Below are 9907 nucleotides of genomic sequence, written 5' to 3'. Positions count from 1 at the left end.
TCTAATTCCAACAAGCTGGTCCATCATTACATCAACGGCAATCATGCGCTGTCACCTTTTCGCTCGCGTTGCGACGGCTTGAGGGTGAAACTATTTCTCCACCACGCGACCATTGCGCGTACCAATTAGCCGGACGATCTTTTGCAATGTGTCGATCGTCCCGCGGCAATTGGCACGGTGCAATCGACGCGACATACCGATGTTGATACCACCGAAGGGTGATGTAAGGAGGATGGAATCTGTACGCTATTGAACGCTGTTCGAAGGAGCTTGGGGTTATGTTATTGTTTCATAAAAAATGTACTAAATTTACTCTCCCAATGGTCCACACTGCTTGCAATAAGAGTTGGTTCAATTGCATCGAAACAGTCGGAAGACTGACACAACAACAACAACAAAAACACTGCTGAAGCAGTTCAAGTGGCAATAAGCAAACACGGCCGGCACGGTATTGCATCCAGACAGAAATGCAGCGCATAGTCTACGCCACCTCCAGAGAGGATCCCCGGCGTTGGGCAACCGGCCACCGTTCGAGAAAGCGGTTGAACTTGACCCAGAAAAAAGGCAACCAACCGAATGAGCTCCGAAGAGGCTCCAGCATGTTGCCCTCCCGAGGCCGCAGTAGGGCGAAGCGCCATTCGAGTGCGGCGTTCGGTTTTGATTTCCTTGTGTGTGTGTTTTTTTTTTCACCGTCCGCCGGGATCCATCGTCCCAAGGAAGGGAATGAAGAAAAAAAACGCTCTCCTTCCAGCGTCAGATGTATCGTATCAGTGTGCATGTGCCGCTTGCAATCAGGCAACACACGACAAGCCACACACACAACCGCTTTGCACACGAGTCAAGGAAAGTCCTGCACACGTGCCACGCAGTGTCGGTTCTGCTGTACCCGAAGGACACACACCCATTGGTTGGTGGCTTGGATCGGTGCGTTGAATGTCATTTCCAGCCTGGTGAAGCAAAGGGAGGAGGAGTTCGTAAAAACAACGCCGTGCAAAAAGCATAAGTCACGATCGCAGCATCCAACCATCCCGGTTTGGGCCTTCCGGGAGGTTGTGGGCACCTGTCCGGCTCGGTTGATGAAAATTAATGTAAACACACCAGAGTGTCGGAGCGCGCCCGACTGCACCGTGTGTGACAGCTCGGGGAGCGATCGTTGGCAGCGCTGGTGCAGTGTAATTGCATGTGTCAGAAGGCGTGAACGACAACCCCCGCTTGGTTGGTTGCAACCCAACAGGGGTTGGTAGGGAAACTTTTTTGGCACTTAGCAGACATGACTTGTGAAGGCAAAGCAAAGGGGCACAGCGAAGCACAATATTCATAATCGAAATACATCTCATCTACAACGCTCTTTGAAGAGTGCCAGCGCACTGTACCGGTGCCGGTGTGCGGCAGCTCGTGCTCGTCACCGGTGTATGGTGCGCGTCAGCCGAGACTCGAAACAAGTAGGTCATCGCAGAGTATACGGTGGTCTATTTTGGCCCCTTGGTTTCCACCCTGCTGCTGCCTGCGGTCGGGCCAGTTTGCGGTGCATCGGGTGAGCATATGTGTGGCTCAAAATAACCCTCAAACATAGTGAGCGAGCGCTCGCTCGCTCTCTCTCTCTCTCTCTCTTGCTCTCTTTATTAATTTCGTTTTCCCCGCGTTGGACAAGACATGGACGGCCTCCCCCTACCTTTTGAGTAAACGAAATTGCTACATCGTACCAATAAACCGGTACGGGATTTTTTTTTTCGTTGCTTCTCTTCTCTTGTATTTTCTGGCACAGCTAGCAGAAAAGTGGTCTCCTTCCCCCGAAAATAGGAATGACCCGGAGGAATAAAATCAAAGCCGCTTCACGGACTGTCTGGCGGCTCTGATGGTGCAACGGAACTCCCCCAATGGGTCGATGTCACGCTGAAGAAACACACTTGCATCAACAAAGTACTCTCTAGCTAAGTCTTTGGTGTGTGTGTGTGTGTGTGTGTTTTTTTGAGTAGCAAACTATTTTCGTGCATCTGTAGGTCCCGGTGACATCTTCCAAACTGTGACCTCTTCACTGGAACTCAGTGGAGACGAATGGTGACCTCGTGCAGTGTTCACGTTTCTGCACAACACAGTTGCTCTCCTTTCCCCGTTTTTTGTACCTTCCGTCCATCTCCTCCCAACTGCATCAGCGTTCTCACTCACTCGCTCGGAAATTCACCCGCATATCGTGAAAGGTAAGGTCCCTTTCACCCGTCCCGAGCCCACACACACACACACACACACACACACAAAACGCACCGCCGTGTACCGCCGTGTGGCTCAAGTTGATCGAGTTCGAGTGCTTCACGCCGAATCGCCAAAACAACCAAACGCACGCAGCACTCCTTTGCTCTCTTTCTCTCGTTGGCCTCCTGCCGAAGGGGGGTGGCAGGTTGGGTCCGCCATTGGGGATGGAAGAAGAGTGGAATCTCCACCACCACCACCACCACAACCGTCGGAGCTGATTGCATGAAAGGAAAGGGGTAGAGAAAGGGGTTCGGTTTTTCACACGTGGTGCATGATCGTTCATGTGGCTCTGTGTGTGTGTGTGTTTCTCTGTTGTCGTTTTCTTCGCTATCCACCAAATGGGCAAAAAAAAACCCCGCCGTAAAGGAAGGGGGGCATTTTTGTGGCATTCATGGACGCAGCACGCAGCGGTAGAAAGAAAAGCTCCATAGCGCTCAGTCTGCTCAGTGGACGCAACCGGGGAAGAAGCGTTTCTCCCATTTTGGATGCGTGGTTTTTTGTTTTTGTTTTTGTGTTTTTGTGCGGAGATCAGCGCGTGATCGTGGACATCGTGACACGATCGTGGCCGGGCAAGGTTTTTACATCGGCACAGTGTGCGTTAAAGAGCGAGCGTGCGCGAGCACTCTCAACGGTCGCTCCAAGTGTGTTGGGCTGCGTGAGATGAGAGGATGAGAAGCGGTGAGATATGTTCATCTCGTGCCTTGTCCGTGCAGTGAGTTTGCTCTGCTTTGTCGATTAATTGTAACGAAATCGTGTACACACTCGTGGGGTGTTTTTGTTCCGCGTCTTGAGCTGGGGAGTGTCACTCGATCGGCCCAGTTTACTGTTCGTGACGGCAGGTGAATTTAGGTTCGCGTTTGTTGGGAGTGTGCTGCTGCAGTTCCAGCAATGCCGTTGCAGCTCGTGATGAACGTGCCTAGATGTTGTGCGTGAGTGAGTATGAGAGAGAGAGAGAGAAAGGGAGAGCTGTGAGTGAACGAGTGTGCCAAAAATAAACAAACGGTTAACCTACCAGCAGTGATCGCGAAATGGGGCCGCTTAGATTATCTATTCGATCGCTAAGGGTGTGCGTGTGTGTGTTGATCCCCCTTTTCCCACCAACCTTGCCCAACCAAGTGCCGTATCTGTGCGTGCGTGTCTGTATGTCTGAGTGTGTTTTGTTGGTAAATTCGACAAATAAAGGCCACTGCGCTGATGCGCGCCTTCGAAATGTAGGCCCCACAGCCAACCCTCACAGCCAGCCTTCACAGTGAGTTTTCTTGTGCGCGAGCAGGCTGGTCAAGTGCATGGGGAGGGGTTTGGGTTTTGTTTGCAAACAAAAACCACACTTCTATGGCAGTTCTGTTCGTCTGCTTTGCGTGCTTTTTTCGGCGCACGTTGAGCATGTTTGCATATTTATGCGCACTCTCCCTGCACCTCTCCCCCATCCCCTCCGGCATGCAACGGGAGCATGCCAAACGTGGTCGGCTTGCTTAACGATGTGACTTTTGTCCGCTTCAGCTATCGCAACCGCGTACAGCGCTGACCAGTACAGCTCAACAACAGCACAGGAAAACAAACAAAAAATGCAGCTCACTCGTGTGTTTGCGCCTAGCTAAAAATAAACCTGCACACACTGACCCAAACTTGCACCACTGTTTGCATAAAAATCCAATCAAACTTTGCCATGGCCGCTGGTGCTTGTTGCCCAGTACCTTCATCAATCACTCAAACTTCGATCGGATGGCGCACCAAACCAAGCACACACTTACACACAGAGAACGCTCACAAACTTTTGCAACCGATAAAATTGACGTGCCAGAGGTCAGCTTCCCCCACTGTCCGGGATGCAGGAGGTCACAGACGAAACGGGAGAAAACTCTTCCAATTTAAGTGACCTTCCCGCGCACACCTCTTGTGTTTGGCGCTTCGTTGATCGTTCAACGGTCGAGCCGAACGGTTGTGTGTGTGTGTTTTTTTTTGTGGGAGGTCCCACCTTGAAACATCGACAACCTTTCACGATATTCACTGCTCTTCCTCCGGGTCCGGTACCGGTTCGATGACAGTTTTTAGTGGCCGGTGCAAGTGTGTGCAGGGCTAAAAATAGTAACCGCACCGCGCCGTGTAGGACGGGATGGGATTTTTCCTCTCCGGACTGGAACGAACGACCGAAATATGTCACTCGACGGGGTGGATATTAAACGCTGAACAGGACTGTGTGTGTGTGTGTGTGTGTGTGTCGGCTTGCGTTATGCTCGGCATCGGTGATGTTGTGCATACGGGACGTAGGCGTAGGTGCGATTGGTTGCAACATCTTTTGGGGTGGAAAAATTGAAAAACACCAACCGCAATCAACGTCCCCAGCAATCGAGTGCGCGTTGTCCCTGGCAACGTGATGGTTGAAGGTGTGAAATTGCTTAAGAATGTTACTGGTCCGAGCTCGCCCAGATCGGTGCAGAGTTTGGTTGTGTACGGTTGGAAGTTTTCCCGACCAAACGTTGGTGTTGGGCAGTGCAAGAAGGTTTATCGTGTTGATGGGTGTTTTTAAACGAGGTTTAGATGTGCTATAATACATATTTTTGTGTTATTATCAGTTAAACAGTGTCAAAGTGCTGCACGAGCAAAGTGATTGTGTTGAAGTGTATCTCACATGTGGAAACAAGTTTTCCAAGCATTATCCTTTCTTTCGAGATAGAAACACTCAGTGCCGTGGGGGATTTACTGCTAGCTTACCGTAGTGTGCCGTACATTACACCATCTCCTGTTTGAAGATATTTCTCCTAAAAGTTTACTTTTTAACAATCAAGCAAACGAACGAAAGAAGCAACAACAAAAAAAAAAGAAATCTCCACAATGGAACCGCCCGCGAACGTACGGTGCATTTCGTTTGCTTCCGCTTGAAAGCGAACGGAAGTGAAACCCGTAAGCGCACACCTACGCGCGAAAATCCTTTGCATCCTTGTCGTGGTGTCGTGTGTCAGCCTCGTCTACCGGCTTCCTCCGCAGCTGGGTAAGTACCAGTACAGGCAAAACGCATTATGCAGCATGATGTCATGCTGATCTTCTTTGCAGCGAAACGGGAGCATTTGAGCAGTAGTTGCTGCTATCCCGGCGCTCGATAGCAATAAAGCTGGTCCTTTGTATGAGGGCGGGGAAGGAATCTCTCCAGGGTTGTAGATTTCATTGCCGGATGCAAACAGTGGAGTGGAGTTCGATACGAACCATTGCTCTCCGCCGCAAAGCATCCGGCAGGGGAAAGCAATTAAGAGTTTGGGCGAAACTAAACCGTAAAATCAATCCAACCGTACAGCGGCACATCGAATGGTCTCAATCGACCGGAAATGTGAAGGAGGACGTGTACGGTTAGGAGTGTTTTCAGTTGAAAATATATATATTTGCACATTGCTCGCCTAACATTACGAGGTTTTTTTTGTAGATATTTTGGGAACATCAAGGTACTTGCAAACACTTTCTTCCGTAAATTAAGCTGCAGGAAATTTGCTGCTCTATAGTCTAATCGTAATGATTTATTATTCGTTGGCGCGGACAAAGTTTCGTTCATGCTGCTAGTTTTCGCTTTTGCTCAATTTCGTGTTTTTGTGTGCAATTTTCCAATCCGGCACGTTTTATTGCCCCCCCCCCCTCCCTCTTTCCGAACGATGAACGATGCCCTGACCAGAACCGTTCCGCTTAATTGATTTTAATTGTGTAAAATTCGGCACAACTCTCACGCCAGCGAAAACAATTTCGGGACATATTTTGCATACATTGTGGATCCAAACAAAACAAAAAAAAACTCTCCCGGTCAGTCCTCTCCTAACTTTACTGCCGGCATCCTATCTGTGACCTGTTTTCGTTGTTGAGAGTGCTCGTTCCCTTAATTTGCCTAACTCGATCACGTACGGCACGCGGGCTACGGCGGAAGCCCACGGTGTGAATGAACGAATAAAGGTACGGATGGACGAATTTTCCACTCTACGCTCTCACCCCTGGTATGGTGCGTTTACTACATGCACCCCCCGAGAGCCAAATTCCCTCGCGAAGTGTGTGCAACAATGTACCCGCGTGTAATGCATCGTAGTACGTGCACACGCGTCGTACAGGTGCACTTTTTACGCAACAAAATTGATGATGTATGGGAAACTCAGTAAGTTTAATTAATGGGAGTGAACGGCTAAAAGATACACCTGGATTTTTTTTTTACCATATACACAGTGGTGCAGGTAGGGCGATCTGTTTACATTGTACGCGGTTGTGTGCTTGAACCAAAAAAAATACATTCTAACTACACAACAACACTAAAATAGCATCACCAAAGCACGCTACGATAAGGCACTAAGCTGCGCTTCCATTGGCTAATCGAATCCCATGACAGATGACGTGATGAAAACAAAACGGCAAACGGCCTGCACGCCGAAACCTTGATCATCTAAACATCGTTTACGTCTCCATTACTGGAGCAAGTGTTGCGTTCGACAGCGCCTGAAGTCAAGCATAAATTATGTCGTACCGATCGAACCGATCAATCGCAATCGATTCACGCAGCAAACACTGTTGACTGGTCGGGTAAGCATTCAACTTCGCATCCCTCGCACTTTGAATCGCAATGTATCATCGAAAGCCCCGGGTACGGCGAGAACTGGTTTAACCACGCTGCCCTCTCGTTCGCTTCCCTCAACCCTCAAACAAGCTCAACAGCTGATTGACATCCATCCATCAGTTGGCTTGAAAGAGTTGGCTTAAACGGCAGAACACTTACGGCTTTTTGTGTTTGTTGTGTTGTGCAAAATACACTTACACAAACCTGTACGAACGGGAAATGATTGTCCATCAGTCAGTGTACAGTGTCGTGTGTACTGCGCGTATACGTTCTTGCTGAATTACTCTGGCTGAGGCAGTGCACGCCCTTCCAAATGCTTCCCCCCTGCCGCATTGATGGATGCCGTACGTCATGCAGGCTAAAGAAATGTCAAACTATTGACAGGCTCCGGATCGATCCGATGGTTGGTCTAAAGCTCGCTCTTTGAGAAACCAGAACTAAAGCAGGCCGATCTAAAGCATCTCGAGCATTGAAGCTGGGCAACTAATATGGTACACTAATATTTTTGTTTGCGTTTTCGTTTGCTATCACACTACCTTTGTTTCGCGCGGTAGGATGGCTCCGTGGTTGGAGCGTGTTGTTGTTGGAGTGCTTGGGCAACTTTGCCCAAGGTCGTCCAGTGGGCGCTATTTAAAGTGCGCTGTCATGTTGCAGTTTCAGGGTGTTTTTTCTTCTTCTTGTTGTCTCTTTTTTCTATTAACCTCAGGCAGGCGTGGTTGTAAAGTTATGTGCGCTCGCACTATCGGTCTGCCTGGATCTGTCTGTACACGCGCACAAGGCACAGCAATGGCCGGAGGGTGAGATCTTGTATCTTGCAGGCGGATGGCAAAGACAATGGTGAGCAAGTTTGAGTGCAAAGTGGTTGGCTGGCCAAATTTAGTGGAGTCGACGCTAAACTGACACTGTTGTAGGCAGCTGTATGGCACGGTTGGGCAGCAGCAATCAGCTGAGCTCAAGGCTAGTAAGCACGAAACGTAAACTACCATTCATCTGTAGTATGAATGAATGTGGTGAGTTTATTCACCAAAAGAGATTAGTAATTAAAATGATTAAGCTCGATATGTCTTAGTACAAGTAAAATACAGTTAACAGCTGTTGAAGTGTTGTTGAAGGGTTGAAGACATCGAATAATATTTTAAACACTCGTGCAACACGTTCTTGTGGTGTAAAAGGCATCTTCAATGCTTCAAGAAGTATTTACAAAATGAGATTTTCTCAGAAAATCTTTTCAATCCCTTTTTTTTTAGGGCTTCTATGTCTAGGCGCCGCAGTCTATAGTGAAACCTACTGCATCCTGTTCCCATCATGAAATGAAAGGCAAAGCCAGAATGATAAAAAAGGTGTTTGTGAAAGATTTCCACATCACCCAACCTAACCACACTCAAGAAAGCTAAGAATAACTTCTCGACGAGTCCTTTAAAGGATTCCAACGCTATTTTTAGTATCAACCATTCAACAGCTCATTTCCTAATCTTCTTAAATGGCCCGATTCCCCGGCGGTTAACCAAAACGAAGAATATCGGCGACAAAAATAAGGATTTGACAGAACGACGAAAAACCCTCAAAAAAGGTGCCATTTTCGGTCGCTGCCGCACACCGACGATAAGTGAATAATTTCCGACAGGCTCCATTTTCATCGTGCACATATATACACACACACACACAAACCCAACGATAGGTGAGAAAATCGTAGGACAAAGCGAACCGAAAGCAAAAGGTGTGCTCTATTATGTGAATGTTTTTGTTTTTCTCTTTTCTAGAAGAATTGGGGAAAGTCTTTTTGTGCGCACAGAAAATAGCTGCAAACCTAAAAATGTACGTGTGTATGTTCATTTTTGTCTACGAGAGATTTATTGAACGGTAGAAGAAAAGTTAAACCATCTTTCAAAGGCACAAGTTCATCGATTTGGTTGCTCCATAGCTTCTGGGGAAAACTTTTACCTTCTTCTGTCGGAAAGGTGGTGCTCCATTCTCTCGAGCGTCAATTGGCACCGGGTAGAGCGTAGAGGTCGCGAGCAGGCCGCGATGTGAAAGGTGTAACAAATCGTCACTAAATCCACCCTTCACTCCACTCCGCTGCTTTCCCTTTAGAAAAGGTGTGAAATAGAGTTATCAAATAAAACTTTTCACCCCGTCCGGTAAGTGATAACCAAGGACACAGACGGGCTGGCGGGCCGGCAGCTAACTGGCCCGCAACGGGCCACTCCTCAGCGCATTTCTTCTCTTAACCAAATAAAGCGAACGCCACCGGCAGTGCGCATACCCCCCGTAGGTGTTCGGTGAGATTTACGAGCCTACCTTAGCCGGCACGCGTCCCAGCAAGACAGTGGACGATTGGGCCTTGAACTCCACGGCGTGATTCAGCCAAGCACGGGGAAAACCTTGAAAGTCAAAATCATCCCGCGGTCGCTCGGATCACGATCCCGGGCCACATCCCACGGCGCAATCTGCGCTGGAATCGAATGGCATGGTCTCTAAATCCTAATTGAGCCTGAGCGAGGTAATTAATTTACACTTTCTCGGTACTGCAAATTGCAAACGAACGAAACTGATAACAAGTGCTAGCAAACCGACCGGGTTGGCTGTTTGCTGTCGTCGTTCTGAATAATAAAAAATGGCCAGCTGGAAAGATTGAATTAATTTGCCAGCCAGCTGTCTGCTCAAGGCATGCTCAAGGCTGTACATCTGTGAGGCACTGCTGGAGCTCCAGGATGATTGTAGAATCGTGATCTTGAATCGGAAAGCGTCAATTTATGTAAAACAGCCCGCGAGGCTTGAAATCGTACCACCACGGCAGAATAAATGCGCACCTCTTGTTTGTGTTTCATTCTACAACGAAAAGATCCAATTTACACCATGGACCCCAGCATTGAAAAAAACAAATCGCTTACTGTCTTAAAGCGATAAGAAATTATTACAATTTGTAGTGTCTATTTATAAGCGTGTGCCAAAGTGTGTCGTGCTGAAATGTTCGACCCCCTTTTACATGAGCGTTGTCCACGCTGCAGCAAATGCGATTGACAGACAGTGGCACATGTATCTGTCTTGCTGTGAAATAAAATGCCCGAAAAAACACAT

General features: G+C 48.2%; 1 protein-coding gene across 6 annotated transcripts in view; it reads left to right on the top strand.

Moving 5' to 3' along the window:
• The first annotated feature begins 2962 nt into the window (after positions 1-2962).
• LOC121587771 overlaps positions 2963-9907 on the top strand; it is a 68261-nt gene continuing 61316 nt past the window's right edge. The window contains exons 1-2 of one of the 6 annotated variants that reach the window (XM_041904880.1): positions 2963-3183; positions 4824-5239. The gene's annotated coding sequence lies outside the window, so the exon portion shown is untranslated. Of the gene's footprint in view, positions 3184-4642; positions 5240-8076; positions 8387-9907 lie in introns of those variants that run through there. The other 5 variants (XR_006004106.1, XM_041904882.1, XM_041904883.1 and 2 more) reach the window with 5 other exon arrangements.

Source organism: Anopheles merus, chromosome 2R, assembly GCF_017562075.2.
Source record: "Anopheles merus strain MAF chromosome 2R, AmerM5.1, whole genome shotgun sequence".
Classification (NCBI taxonomy): domain Eukaryota; kingdom Metazoa; phylum Arthropoda; class Insecta; order Diptera; family Culicidae; genus Anopheles; species Anopheles merus.
Note: the sequence above shows the minus strand (reverse complement) of the source record. Positions and strands in the feature narration are given on the sequence as shown.